Below are 12,848 nucleotides of genomic sequence, written 5' to 3' on the forward strand. Positions count from 1 at the left end.
AAGCTCAACTGATAACATCAGTTCCCGTTATGTACTCTACTATATTGATCTGTCGATGGCATCATGGCACAGCTATGGTAAGTAGAAGACGACACCAACTACCAGGACTAGCTGTTCCTCTGCGGGAAACAGGTATATACTCCACTCAGGGCATATGAGTTCATCACACAGTGTAGGACTGTCGATGTCCAGGCCCTTGAGCTTCACAACCGACTCCACATGCCCCTTCAGGGTGTGAAGCTCCCTTAGCCTGCAAAGAAACACAAGCAAGCCAATGCTTAGCTTACATCAGCATTAACAGTGTTCATGTAATGCACGTTGAGCGTTATGAGAAATGTTCCTAGGGAAGGAAGATGCTTCTGATTTTTAATTTAAAAGCATTACCACAAGGAACAAAGAATAGGATGCATATGACATATCAGTATTCTTTTGCAAATTATCTCAGCGGATATGTTCTTACCTTGCAATCTCAGCCCTCCGTTTCGCCTCTTCAGCCATTTGATTCAACTCGTTCACCCTCTCAGGGAACAGCTTGGCATCTGGTGGCTGCAGCCCGTGGAGCGTCCTCTGGGCATGAGCCCACACTTGAGCTCCCTCTCTTCCTTACCAAAGTCATTTTTTCCTTGTAAATGCAATCTGCAAAAACAAGTCCTCTGGGTATTGCTTTTTCCCAAGCAGAGAGAAGTGGGTTTTGAAGGCATGCTGGGATGGGCATGCAGAGTGGGACTGGGAGCAGCACATCCCAGCGATGCCTGCATTAGAAGAGCTTAAAATCAAAAAAATGTAAACTGCAGAATCTTCCTGCTGACTTGTACACCATGCATGCCGATTGAGAGAGCTGCAACTGATAAATGTCCGGCGCTTGGTCTATGTAGAGAACTTCCCTTTGGTCATAAGAGACAACCCAAGGCTAGAGAGGATCAGTAACAACCCGAGCTTGGAATGGATTGACATTAGCAGATGCCCAGTACTAAAGGAATTGGATGGTTTGCCATCCCTCCGAAGCCTAGAGTGGTGGGATTGGGATGCTGAAGCACTCCCGGAATACTTAAGAGAGGCAAAGCTAAAGAAGCTGCATGTAGATTGCAGCCGAAGCTTGCTCAAACTGATAGCACTACAAGATGAATCCTCCGAATGGGGAAAGATCCACCACGTCCATGTGGGCACGAAAGTATAGGAGAAGAGGAAGCCGATCAATTGTAGCGAACATATGGTCCATTAGGCCATAGTTTGTGATTTTGGTGATTGAATGACAATATAGTCATTGGGACTAATGGTTTGTCAAGCATATGCCTTGTAAGTTTTATAGATTCTAAGTATGCAAATGAAACCATGGCAAGGGCCAAATCATAGTATTCAAGTGATTCAAATGACGGTATTTTTTGTATCCAAATGGTGGTATTCAAGTGACCAAGCCATGGTATCTAAGATTATTCTATGGTATTCATGCATCTAGAATTGCATCCAAGTAATGGTATATTCGGTGTGCAAGTGGTGGTATTCAACTCAAAAAAATCAGTACCATCGGATGTTCTGATGGTCCACTGGAGGGACTAACCATCGGAGCAATTGGTACAACGGGAAAATCAGGGAAAAACTTTAAGTGCATCGGAGCAATTCGCAGAGAAGATGAAGACAACCCTAGGGCAACGGATGATCCAATGGTTAGAAGTTGGAAGCGTTGGACGAAGCATATTTACTTTGCAAAGTTCCAGAGAGGTTTCGAGTGAAACTCCTTCAACATCGGATGTTCCTATGATGCATCGGATGAAGCGTCAGAGTAATTCTGTCAAGGGGTCCAACGGCTATGTGATGTCAGCACTAGCACCATCAGAACATCCTTTGGTGGCAACTTTAACTCCAACAACTCTTTAAGACCTTGGGGCTATTTATACCCCCTCTACTCACCCATTTGAAGTTGCTGGAGTGTGCAGAGTCCATTGGAGTGCAAGACATCAAGAAATACATCCAAGCCACCAAAAGTGCAAAAGTGATTAATCAAAGGCTTAACACATGCTTAGAGAGTGATTAGTGCTAGGATAGGCCTAGAGGGAGTAAGTGCAAAGTATTGCTACCTTATGATTGGTTCAAGGAGTGAACCACCATTGTAAACTAGGTGTGCCGGCGCCTTGGAGCCTTGGTGGCTCGCGGGCAAGTCTTCAACCCTCCAGCTTGGTGTGGAGCGGCAACAACCACCGTGTGCGGGGGACGTGGAAACCCCTTCCTTAGCGGAGAAGTTTCGTAGTGGAGATGACGTCAAGGTGACCGGAAGAGATAGAGTGGTGAGCCTTGTCTTAGTGGCAAGCTTCTCATCCAGCTTGACGAGAACCTTTGTGGCGAGTCCAAGACCTTGACCGGTAGAGACTTGGTGACCAGGAGCATATCCTTGGTAGAGCTCCAACGTGGACTAGGGGTGGCAATTGCCTACCGATACCACGGGATAAAATCATCGTGCCGAGTTTGCATCCTTCCTAACCCACTCCTTTATGTTTTCGCATTTCATAGTTGCAATTGATTGTTTTTCTTACTAGAGTAGTATCTTGATAGGATTACCTCTAGGTTGCAAAACTTCTTTTAGGTAGGGAGAATCACTAGATCAATCTTAGTTGCACATCTTCATCTTGATAGCATGATCTAATTTATATTTTATGCAAAAGTAGCGGAAGCCATAGGTTAAGGTTTTAAGTTTGCTTAAATCACCCCCTCTTCCTCTTAGGCTACGAGCACCGATTACGTATATCAATCACAAGAAGATGAGGAGAAGTGGTCCATCCATTGTATCAAGGAGCCGTATTCCTTTGACGCGTACTTGGAAATGTCCACAGGTAACTTAATCTTCGACCTACTCTGTGGTTTTATAAATAATTGTATAAAATCCGTAAGTTACATAAAGTGCATTTGTTTGCCAAATCTGAACCCAGTTTATCTAATGGATGTCTCCCTGCCAAACGTTTTGAGATTTGCTTTTCCCTAGATCACTCCCTAAAATCGTTGGACCTCCATCCAAGAATCCATATCCACCTTTTCTTTCCTTCTCTCTCCTTTCTATTTCTCCCCTCATCTTCCTCGCGGTGTGGGGTCTTCCTCGCGACGCCTGACGCAGTCGGGCAACTCCCCCTCGCCGCCACCTCCCGCTCGGCTCCAGCGATCTCGGCCACCTCTGCCGCCGCCGTCCTCCACTGCCTAACGCTAATCCATTTGGCCTATCTCCCCCGCCGCATCTGCCGCCCACTGGGAATCCCCCACAGCCGGCCAGCGAGCCTCCCCGGAGCTCCCTCTAGACCCGAAGACCACATGTAAATTCCCCACCCCCAAACCCTAACCTCAAATTCCAATCCCCAATGTAAGTTTAGGTGATTAAGAGATAGCTAAAAATCAAGCATTTGAGGAGTAGTAAATCTGATTATTATAACATTGGAACCATGTAAGCTTCATCATATTCGGAACCACGTAATCCCCCATCCTAAAATAGGTGTTCGTTTAGCCTTCAAATTTTATCCCACAAAGTGTATTCATTTAGCTTCTAGGGAGACAATCTAATTAAAGCAACCGTCACACCAATAAAAAAAAAGTGTATTGAGAAGTGCATAGAGCTAATGAAACGATCAATTGATGCTTTTTCTCTAGTTCCAATGCACGTGCATTTATTCAAGATCTAGAAAATCAAACAGAATGCACAGCTTTCAACCACAACTAATATGAGTAATCAGGGCTAGCATGGTCACTTCTCACAACTACTAATGTGTCCATAATTTTCTAAACAGACAATTATTTTGGATGGAGGGAGTATGTAAGGGCAGTCCCAATGGGACATTGATGATAGTTTCTATCCCTCTTAATTATCATGCCAACTAAGCAATTTGCTGATGTGGCAGTAGATTTATTATGGAGAGAGAGAGAAACCATTTCTTAGAGAGGAAACCAAGTCCTCACGCGCACCGATGGGCCAAGAAACTAGCGAATCTGCATTGGGGAGACCCAAGTAGTTTCTTCTTACTTACTGCCGGATCCTTTGCACTTGCACCGCTGCTACCCATCACTCGAGCTCCTTTACATGATGCACAGAGGATCTGGTACTAGAATGGAGAATGATTGGTTGGATTTTTGTTTAGACTCTAGATAAAAAAATTGCATTGTGAAGGATGATTTCTTGATACAATATCCTAGAGTATGAAAACTAGGTTGATTTTTTCCATTGGGAGTGCCCTAACATCATCATTGAGCTTCATCATATTCTCCAACCCTTCAACTCACCCTTCATATTCTCCACCAGAGGCCACATCATTACTGTCTTCCTCATATTTCATCCATTGATAATTAATGTCACTGCAGGACCACCACTGTTACACTTACTCCCTTCGTCCCCAAATAAGAATCCGTTTAGAAAATTTGAGACATATTAATAGTTGTAAAAAATATCTATGTTGCCCCTAATAACAATACTAATTAATTGTGATTGAAGATTGTGATGTATGTTTAGTTTTCTGTGTCCTGAATAAATGCACGCGTATTGAAACAAGAGAAATAGTAGTAATTGATCATTACATTTTTCCATACTTTTTTTTTGTTGGTGTGAGTGTTGCTTTAATTAGATGAGGTTTGCTATGAGCTAAAATAACACTATTTGTGGGATAAAATTTGAAGACTAAAAGAACATTTATTATGGGACGGAGGGAGTACTTCATAACCCACTCTTTCCATCCCACCCACTCCTAGAGCCTCCACCGCCTACCTCATCAGCTTCATATCCACCTTCTAATAATGAATCTAATAATATTGATGAGTCACATGCTATTTTTATGAGTTACAGCTAGTCCGATCCACTAGTCTATGAGGTCATACTACTATTAGCCTCCTGATAGGTTGTTTTTCGACGTGTCAGTGTTGTTATTGATGAGCTATCTGCTGGATAAGTCTTGCTAGTTGTCTTGCTGCTGGTCTTCAAGGACCAGCTGTTGTACTGGTCCTGCTGGTCTTCAAGGATCAGCTGCTGTACTAGGCCTTGTGCTGCTGGTCCTGCCTAGGACTGCAACTGTTGTTGACTGGAGGACGATGGGGCTGCAGCATATGCTTGCTGCAGCACCACCTTTGTTGACTACTTTTAGGGTAGGACAGTCCTAGGCATCTTAGACTAAATAGGACAGCATCAAAAAGGCATCTTAGACTAGCATATGCCTTGATGCTTGGCTGGTTGGCTGCTTGGCCAGCTATAAATATGTATCCCCAACCCTTGGTTGGACATGGTATTGTGGAAAGAAAACTCAGAAAATTGTCCCAACTCTTCCTAGTGCCATCCTCTCGATGAGAGTTATAGTTCAGATCCTAACAACTGGTATCAGAGCCGTACTATCCTGTAGCTTGAACATCTCCTGCTCACAACCCTCCCCAGCCACCTTTCGTCCCCAGCCGGTAGCAGAAGCACTGGCTGTCCCTGCTCACTCCTCTCCCTCTACGCAGACGAGCGGCAGCTCGTCGGAAGCAGCCTCTTCCCCACGCAGCCCCCCGGTGACGTGCTATGTCCGCAGGACAGTCTCAGCACTCGGTCGCCTCGAGCGCGAGGCGTCGGCAGGAGGCCGAGCTCGCTGCGGCAGAGGAGCGTACTCGAGTGGCGGCGGAGACCGCTGCGGCGGCGGCAAGGGCGTCGAGGCTGGCGGCGGCGGAGCTGGCTGCAGCAAGGGCGGAAGCGGAAGCGGCGGCGGCGGCAGATACTGCACGTGCGGCGGCGGCGGAGCTCGAGACTCTACGTGGCGGTAGCATCAGCAGCGCTACCTCTGCGGATGGCGGTACCGACGTAGAGCTCGTGCAAGCAAGGGAGGCAGCGCAGGAACAGGCGGCGCAGTGGGCAGCCGAGCACCCCCGCGGGCGCGGCGGCGACAGCCCAGACGGGCGTGCACGCGCCGGCGGCGCTCCAGGCGGGGGCGCGCGCGACGACCGTGTTCCTGGCGGACATGGTGACCGCGACTTCCAGGGCGACCCGCACATCGACGTCGCACTGGAGGTCCAGCGATTGCAGGAGAGGGCTGCCCAGCTGGAGGCGGAGATGGAGTTCGATCGGCGGCACGACGGTCGGGTCGACGGAGAGCGCGGCCCTTACAGGCAGCGTGGCTCTCCCTCCCCGGACCGCCGTCATGGTCGCCACGGGGCATATGCTGTTGTCAGGGAAGTCGGCCCCGGTGGTGGGTGGCCTACCCTCACCAAGACCAACTACGTCGAGTGGGCCGCGGTGATGAGGGTGAGGCTCCAGGTGCGGCACATGTGGGAGGCAGTCCGGTACAGCGACGTCGACTACGATGAGGATCGACGGGTGCTGGATGCCCTCATCGCTGCAGTCCTACCCGAGATGCAGTTCTCGCTTTCCCAGAAGCGGACTGCCAAGGAGGCTTGGGACGCCGTCGCTGCGGCACGCATCGGCAGCGATCGCGCCCGCAAATCCACACTGCAGGCACTTCGCAAGGAGTGGGAGAACCTGGCCTTCAAGCCAGGTGAGGACGTTGATGACTTTGCTCTCCGTCTCAACACTCTGTTGCAGAAGATGGTGCAGTATGGTGACGACACCTACGGCGAGGAGAGAGCTGTCGAGAAGCTCCTCCGCTGCGTACCCGAGAAGTACAAGCAGATCGCTCGCTCGATCGAGTCTCTACTGGACCTCTCCAGGATGTCGATCGAGGAGGCGATAGGTCGCCTCAAGGTCATCGACAGCGACGAGTCATAGCCTCCCTCAGGGCCTATCATCATTGGCGGGAAGCTCCATTTCACTCAGGAGCAGTGGGAGGCCCGCCAGGGTGATCGGAAGAAAGGGGAGCCTTCTTCCTCGACAGGCGGCCGCAGGCGCGGCAAGCCACGCAAGGCGCCCAAGGCTCGACGAGGTGCCGAGGGCGGCGCGCGAGGAGGCGCCCAGGGTGGTGCTGGCGGCGCACGAGGAGGCGCCCAGGGTGGTGCCGCCGGCGAGCACAGGCCGCCACGCGACGACACGTGCCGCAACTGTGGCAGGCTTGGCCATTGGGCCAAGGACTGTCAACAGCCAAGACGCGGCCAGGCTCACGTCGCACTAGCGGAGGAGGAGGAACCGACCCTACTCCTGGCACATGCAAGCATCGAGCTAACTCCAGCGGCATCGGCCGCAGCGGTTCTCCTCCACCTTGACGAGCCGAGGGCACACGCCTTCCTTGGCGATGGCTCCAGCAATGATAGGACTGAGGGGTGGTGCCTCGACACCGGCGCTACCCAGCACATGATCGGTCGGCGAGAGTTCTTCACCGAGCTTGACTCTAGCGTCCGAGGCACCATCAAGTTTGGGGATGCCTCCGGCGTAGAGATCAAGGGCGTCGGCTCCGTCATCCTCACCGTCGAGTCTGGAGAGCACAAGCTGCTCACCGAAGTGTACTACATCCCCGCGCTGAGGAACTCTATCATCAGCCTGGGACAGCTGGAAGAGAACGGTTCGCGCGTGGTGATCGACGACGGAGTCACGAGGATTTGGGACCGTCGTCGTCGCCTTCTTGCCAAGGTAACCAGAGGCGCAAATCACCTCTACATCCTTAATGTGCAGGTGGCACAACCCTTCTGCCTCGCTGCACGTCGGGACGACAAGGCGTGGCAGTGGCACGAGCGCTTCGGGCACCTTCATTTCGAGGCCCTGAAGCGGCTCAGTGCCAAGGAGATGGTGCGAGGCCTACCATGTCTTGATCACGTGGAGCAGTTCTGCGATGTCTGTGTGTGACAAAGCAGAGGAGGCTCCCCTTTCCCCAGCAGGCGAGCTTCCGAGCCAAGGAGCGGCTCGAGCTCGTGCACGGGGACTTGTGTGGCCCGGTGACACCGGCCACACCCGGAGGACAACGCTACTTCTTGCTGCTCGTCGACGACCTCTCCCGCTACATGTGGGTGATGGTCCTCGGCAGCAAGGGGGAGGCTGCGAACGCCATCAGGCGCACGCAGGCTGCTGCGGAGGCGGAGTGTGGTCGCAAGCTGCGCGTGCTGCGCACCGACAACGGCGGCGAATTCACGGCGACTGAGTTCGCGTCGTACTGCGCTGATGAGGGCATTCAGCGCCACTACTCCGCGCCGTACAGCCCGCAGCAGAACGGCGTCGTCGAGCGGCGCAACCAGACGGTTGTGGGGATGACTCGAGCCCTCCTCAAGCAGAGGGGGATGCTGGCTGTTATCTGGGGAGAGGCGGTGGTGACGGCTGTCTATATCCTCAATCGCTCGCCCACCAAGGCGCTCGACGGCAGGACGCCATACGAGGCTTGGCATGGGCGCAAGCCGGCGGTGTCCCACTTGCGGGTCTTCGGCTGCCTCGCGTTTGCCAAGGAGCTTGGCCACATCGGCAAGCTTGACAATAGGAGCACTCCAGGAGTGTTCATCGGCTATGCGGAGGGTTCGAAGGCCTACCGCATTCTCGACCCGGAGACACAGCGTGTACGCACATCGCGCGATGTTGTGTTCGACGAAGGGCGAGGATGGGCGTGGGACAAGGCGGTGGACAACGGTTCGACTCCGACGTACGAAGACTTCACTGTCGAGTACGTCCACTTCGAGGGAGCTAGGGGAGTAGGCAGCTCTTCTTCGCCGAGCCTGCCTACCCCAGTCCCCGAACCTCCACCAACTCCGACGCCTGCTACTCTGGCGTACGCTCTCCAGCCGCGACTTCGGCTGCGACGAGACTCTCGCCGGCACCACCACAGCCGGCGATGCCACGTACTCCAGCACCGACGGCCACCCCTCCGGGCATGCCTACTTCGACACCAGCTCATGTCGAGCACAGCCCGGTGGAGTTCGCTACTCTGCTCTCTCACGACGAGGAGCGCATCGACGCGTACCATGACGGCGAGCAGTTGCGGTACCGTACGATGGAAGACCTCCTCGGCGACCAGCCGGTGCCGGGACTGGTGCCTCGCGACCTGGAGGCACAGTTGCACCTTGCATGCGACGACGGTGAACCTCGGTCTTTCGCGGAGGCCGAGAGACACGCGGCATGGCGCGCTGCGATGCAGTCGGAGATGGACGCGGTTGAGAAGAATCGCACCTGGGAGCTTGCTGACCTCCCTCGTGGTCACCGTGCAATCACCCTTAAGTGGGTGTTCAAGCTAAAGAGGGATGAAGCCGGTGCCATCGTCAAGCACAAGGCTCGCTTGGTGGCACGCGGGTTCGTGCAGCAAGAGGGGATCGACTTCGACGATGCTTTCGCCCCCGTGGCACGGATGGAGTCCGTGTGACTCCTCCTTGCGCTGGCCGCCCAGGAAGGCTGGCGCGTTCATCACATGGACGTCAAGTCGGCGTTTCTTAACGGCGACTTGAAGGAGGAGGTCTACGTACACCAGCCGCCGGGTTTTGCGATCCCCGGCAAGGAGGGCAAGGTGCTGCGCTTGCGCAAGGCCCTCTATGGCCTGCGGCAGGCTCCGAGGGCGTGGAATGCCAAGTTGGATTCCACGCTCAAAGGGATGGGCTTCGAGCAAAGCCCGCACGAGGAGGCCATCTACCGGCGGGGCAATGGAGAAAATGCCCTGCTGGTGGGTGTCTACGTCGACGACTTGGTGATCACCGGCACCAAGGATGCGGAGGTGGCGGCGTTCAAGGAAGAAATGAAGGCCACCTTCCAGATGAGTGACCTAGGGCCTCTCTCCTTCTACCTGGGGATCGAGGTGCACCAGGATGATTCCAGGATCACGCTTCGACAGACCGCCTACGCGTGGAGCTAGCCGGGCTCACCGACTGCAACCCAGCTCTCACTCCGATGGAGGAGAGGCTGAAGCTGAGCCGCGACAGCACGACGGAGGAGGTAGATGCTACGCAGTACCGGCGTCTTGTGGGGAGCCTTCGCTATCTCGCCCACACACGGCCGAACTTGGCATTCTCCGTCGGCTACGTCAGTCGGTTCATGCAGCGACCGACGATGGAGCACCAGCAGGCCGTGAAGAGGATCGTCCGCTACGTGGCGGGGACCCTCGACCACGGTCTCTTCTACCCGAGGTGTCCCGGGGTGGTACACTTCGTCGGGTACAGCGACAGCGACCACGCCGGCGACATCGACACCAGCAAGAGCACGAGCGGGATTCTCTTCTTCCTCGGCAAGTGCCTCGTTAGCTGGCAGTCGGTCAAGCAGCAGGTGGTGGCGTTGTCCAGCTGCGAGGCCAAGTACATCGCGGCCTCCACTGCTTCGACTCAGGCGCTTTGGCTTGCCCGACTGCTCGGTGATCTCCTTGGCAGAGACACTAGAGCGGTGGAGCTCAGGGTGGACAGCAAGTCCGCTCTGGCCCTGGCAAAGAACCCCGTTTTTCATGAGCGGAGCAAGCACATCCGGGTGAGGTATCACTTCATCCGAGGCTGCTTGGAGGAAGGAATTATCAAGGCGAGCTACATCAACACCAAGGATCAGCTTGCGGACCTACTCACTAAGCCCCTTGGGAGGATCAAGTTCCTTGAGCTCTGTTCCAGGACCGGGATGGTCCAACTTTCCCACAAGATGACGCAAAAGACTTAGGGGGAGAATGCTGGATATGTCTTGCTGGTTGTCTTACTGCTGGTCTTCAAGGACCAGCTGCTGTACTGGTCCTGCTGGTCTTCAAGGATCAGCTGCTGTACTAGGCCTTGTGCTGCTGGTCCTGCCTAGGACTGCAGCTGTTGTTGATTGGAGGACGGTGGGGCTGCAGCATATGCTTGCTGCAGCACCACCTTTGTTGACTACTTTTAGGGTAGGACAGTCCTAGGCATCTTAGACTAAATAGGACAGCATCAAAAAGGCATCTTAGACTAGCAATGCCTTGATGCTTGGCTGGTTGGCTGCTTGGCCAGCTATAAATATGTATCCCCAACCCTTGGTTGGACATGGTATTGTGGAAAGAAAACTCAAAAAATTGCCCCAACTCTTCCTAGTGCCATCCTCTCGATGAGAGTTATAGTTCAGATCCTAACACTATCTACTTATCAGGAAGCTTCTACTATTCCGGGATGGCAGCTTGCTATGTTCGAAGAACTTGCTATTCTTATCGTACAAGCACTCGCATATTGTTCCATTACCATCACATCCAGTTTCTATTTCATGCAAATGGATATTCAAAATTAAGACAAGTCAGATGGTTCTATTAAGAAATATAAAGTTCGTGTTGCCAGAGGTTTTCAACAAATTCAAGGACGATTATATGAGAAATATAAAGCTCGTGTTGCCAGAGGTTTACATTGCAGCCTAAGCTTGCTCAAGCTGATATCCTTACAAGATGCCAACTCTGAGTGGGGAAAAATCCGTCATGTCCAGCAGCTAAAGGCATATGGGTGGACACTACCATCAGATAACTATGAAGGTTATATCTTGTACACCAAGGATCCATATTCCTTCGAAACAAACATCAGTGAGACCTTCATATCCACAGGTACATGGTTTTATGTTAATCCCTTCTTTCATATCCCCTTGTTTTACTCCGTCCAAATGTTGATTTCACGCATTCAGCATAGCAGTATATATATCCTTAATCCATTCCTCATGTCACTACTTGATCACAAGATGAATGTGAACATGAGGAGGTGAAAGAATAGAGTAACAGATCGGAACCTTGAATAATTCTCACAGGAGAGCACTTACTGGTGGAGAGGCCTATCGGTTCAAGTCTTCCACTGTGCCAGTATTCAATATACGATAGGTATCCATGTGAATATTTGATCTTCTATATTGATATTTTCTAGTCTTCGGAGCATTCAGTTTTGTATTCTGGAAAATTTCACCATTCCCTTCCACTTTCTGTTCATTCCATCAATATATGTACCTATGCAGTCATGGAGATATTTCCCCGTGAAAAAATGAAGCAAATTATGCATTTTCAAATATTAAGTTTTTTTAATCCCTTTTCATACTTACTAGCTCACTGGATGTAGATAGTTTGGAGATACAGGAGAAGCGAAGCACGATCCAGGAACTTCAGAATGTTACCGTATGATTATTCAATCCAACAATGGCATTTCCTATAGGTAAAAACTAAATGGCGATGATTATGTTTGTGCAACAAGCTGAATTGCTACTGATCCCATTGTTCTGTTCATGATGTTTGTCTACTTGTTTCTGGGACTTTCCAAGCTGTGCGATCTGTTGAAACACTAAGTTGCCTCCCATTCTCCGACAATTTTCAACCCAAGTTTCCCACAGGAAGAATGCAAAGAGCTAAGTAGGCTTCTCTTAGGAGTGCTACGGCACGGCAGGAATATCCTATTCCGCCCCACAATGTGGCTGTTCAAGTTCCATTATGGCAGGTATGAAACACCAAAATGTTCATGGTCTTGTAGTCTTGTAGACAAGTGTTACTTCGTTCCAAATTACAGTTCACTTTAGCTTTGTTACAAGTCAAACTTATCTAACTTTGATCAAGTTTTGTAGAGAAAAAAGCATCAACTCTACAGTGTCAAATTGGCTTCATTAAATCCACCATGAGATATATTTTTGATAGTGTATTTATTTAGTATATATTGTAGATGCTATTATATTGTTTTATAATTTTGATCTAAGTTAGATAAGTTTGATTTTGTACAAAACTAAAGTGATCTATAATTTGGAACGGATGGAGTATTTGCTCTCTTGTTGACGACCCCATCTGCTACTCTAGCACTGGAATCAGCAATATTGTTTTAACCAGGGAGCGGTACAAATCTTACCTCAGGAAGGGAGTGCGGAGTGCCTAAGCCACTTGCAGGAGCGGCCGATTTGATTCGACGCGCATCGGGCAGCGGACGCTTCGCGGAAGGAGCGGCGGGTAGTAGCCGAAGCGCCCACGCGCGCTGCTCCGAGCAGCCGATGCGCCCGCGACCGCGAGGGACAGCAGGGCGAGCGACAGGAGGCCGGAGGCGCCCAGATGCCTCGGAGACAG

At 51.5% G+C, this 12,848-nt stretch overlaps 1 long non-coding RNA gene across 2 annotated transcripts; it reads right to left on the reverse strand.

The window, feature by feature from the left end:
• Positions 1-9: 9 nt before the first annotated feature.
• On the reverse strand, positions 10-12,623 carry LOC117837324 (uncharacterized). 2 transcript variants are annotated; one of them, XR_004636308.2, is made up of 4 exons: positions 11,849-12,623; positions 11,576-11,756; positions 461-11,482; positions 10-250 (listed from the first exon to the last, which is right to left on the reverse strand). It is a non-coding gene; the product is annotated as an uncharacterized lncRNA (long non-coding RNA). The 2 variants fall into 2 exon arrangements; XR_004636307.2 differs by having other exon boundaries at positions 11,576-12,623.
• Positions 12,624-12,848: the final 225 nt, after the last annotated feature.

Source organism: Setaria viridis, chromosome 9 (genome assembly GCF_005286985.2).
Source record: "Setaria viridis chromosome 9, Setaria_viridis_v4.0, whole genome shotgun sequence".
Lineage (NCBI taxonomy): Eukaryota > Viridiplantae > Streptophyta > Magnoliopsida > Poales > Poaceae > Setaria > Setaria viridis.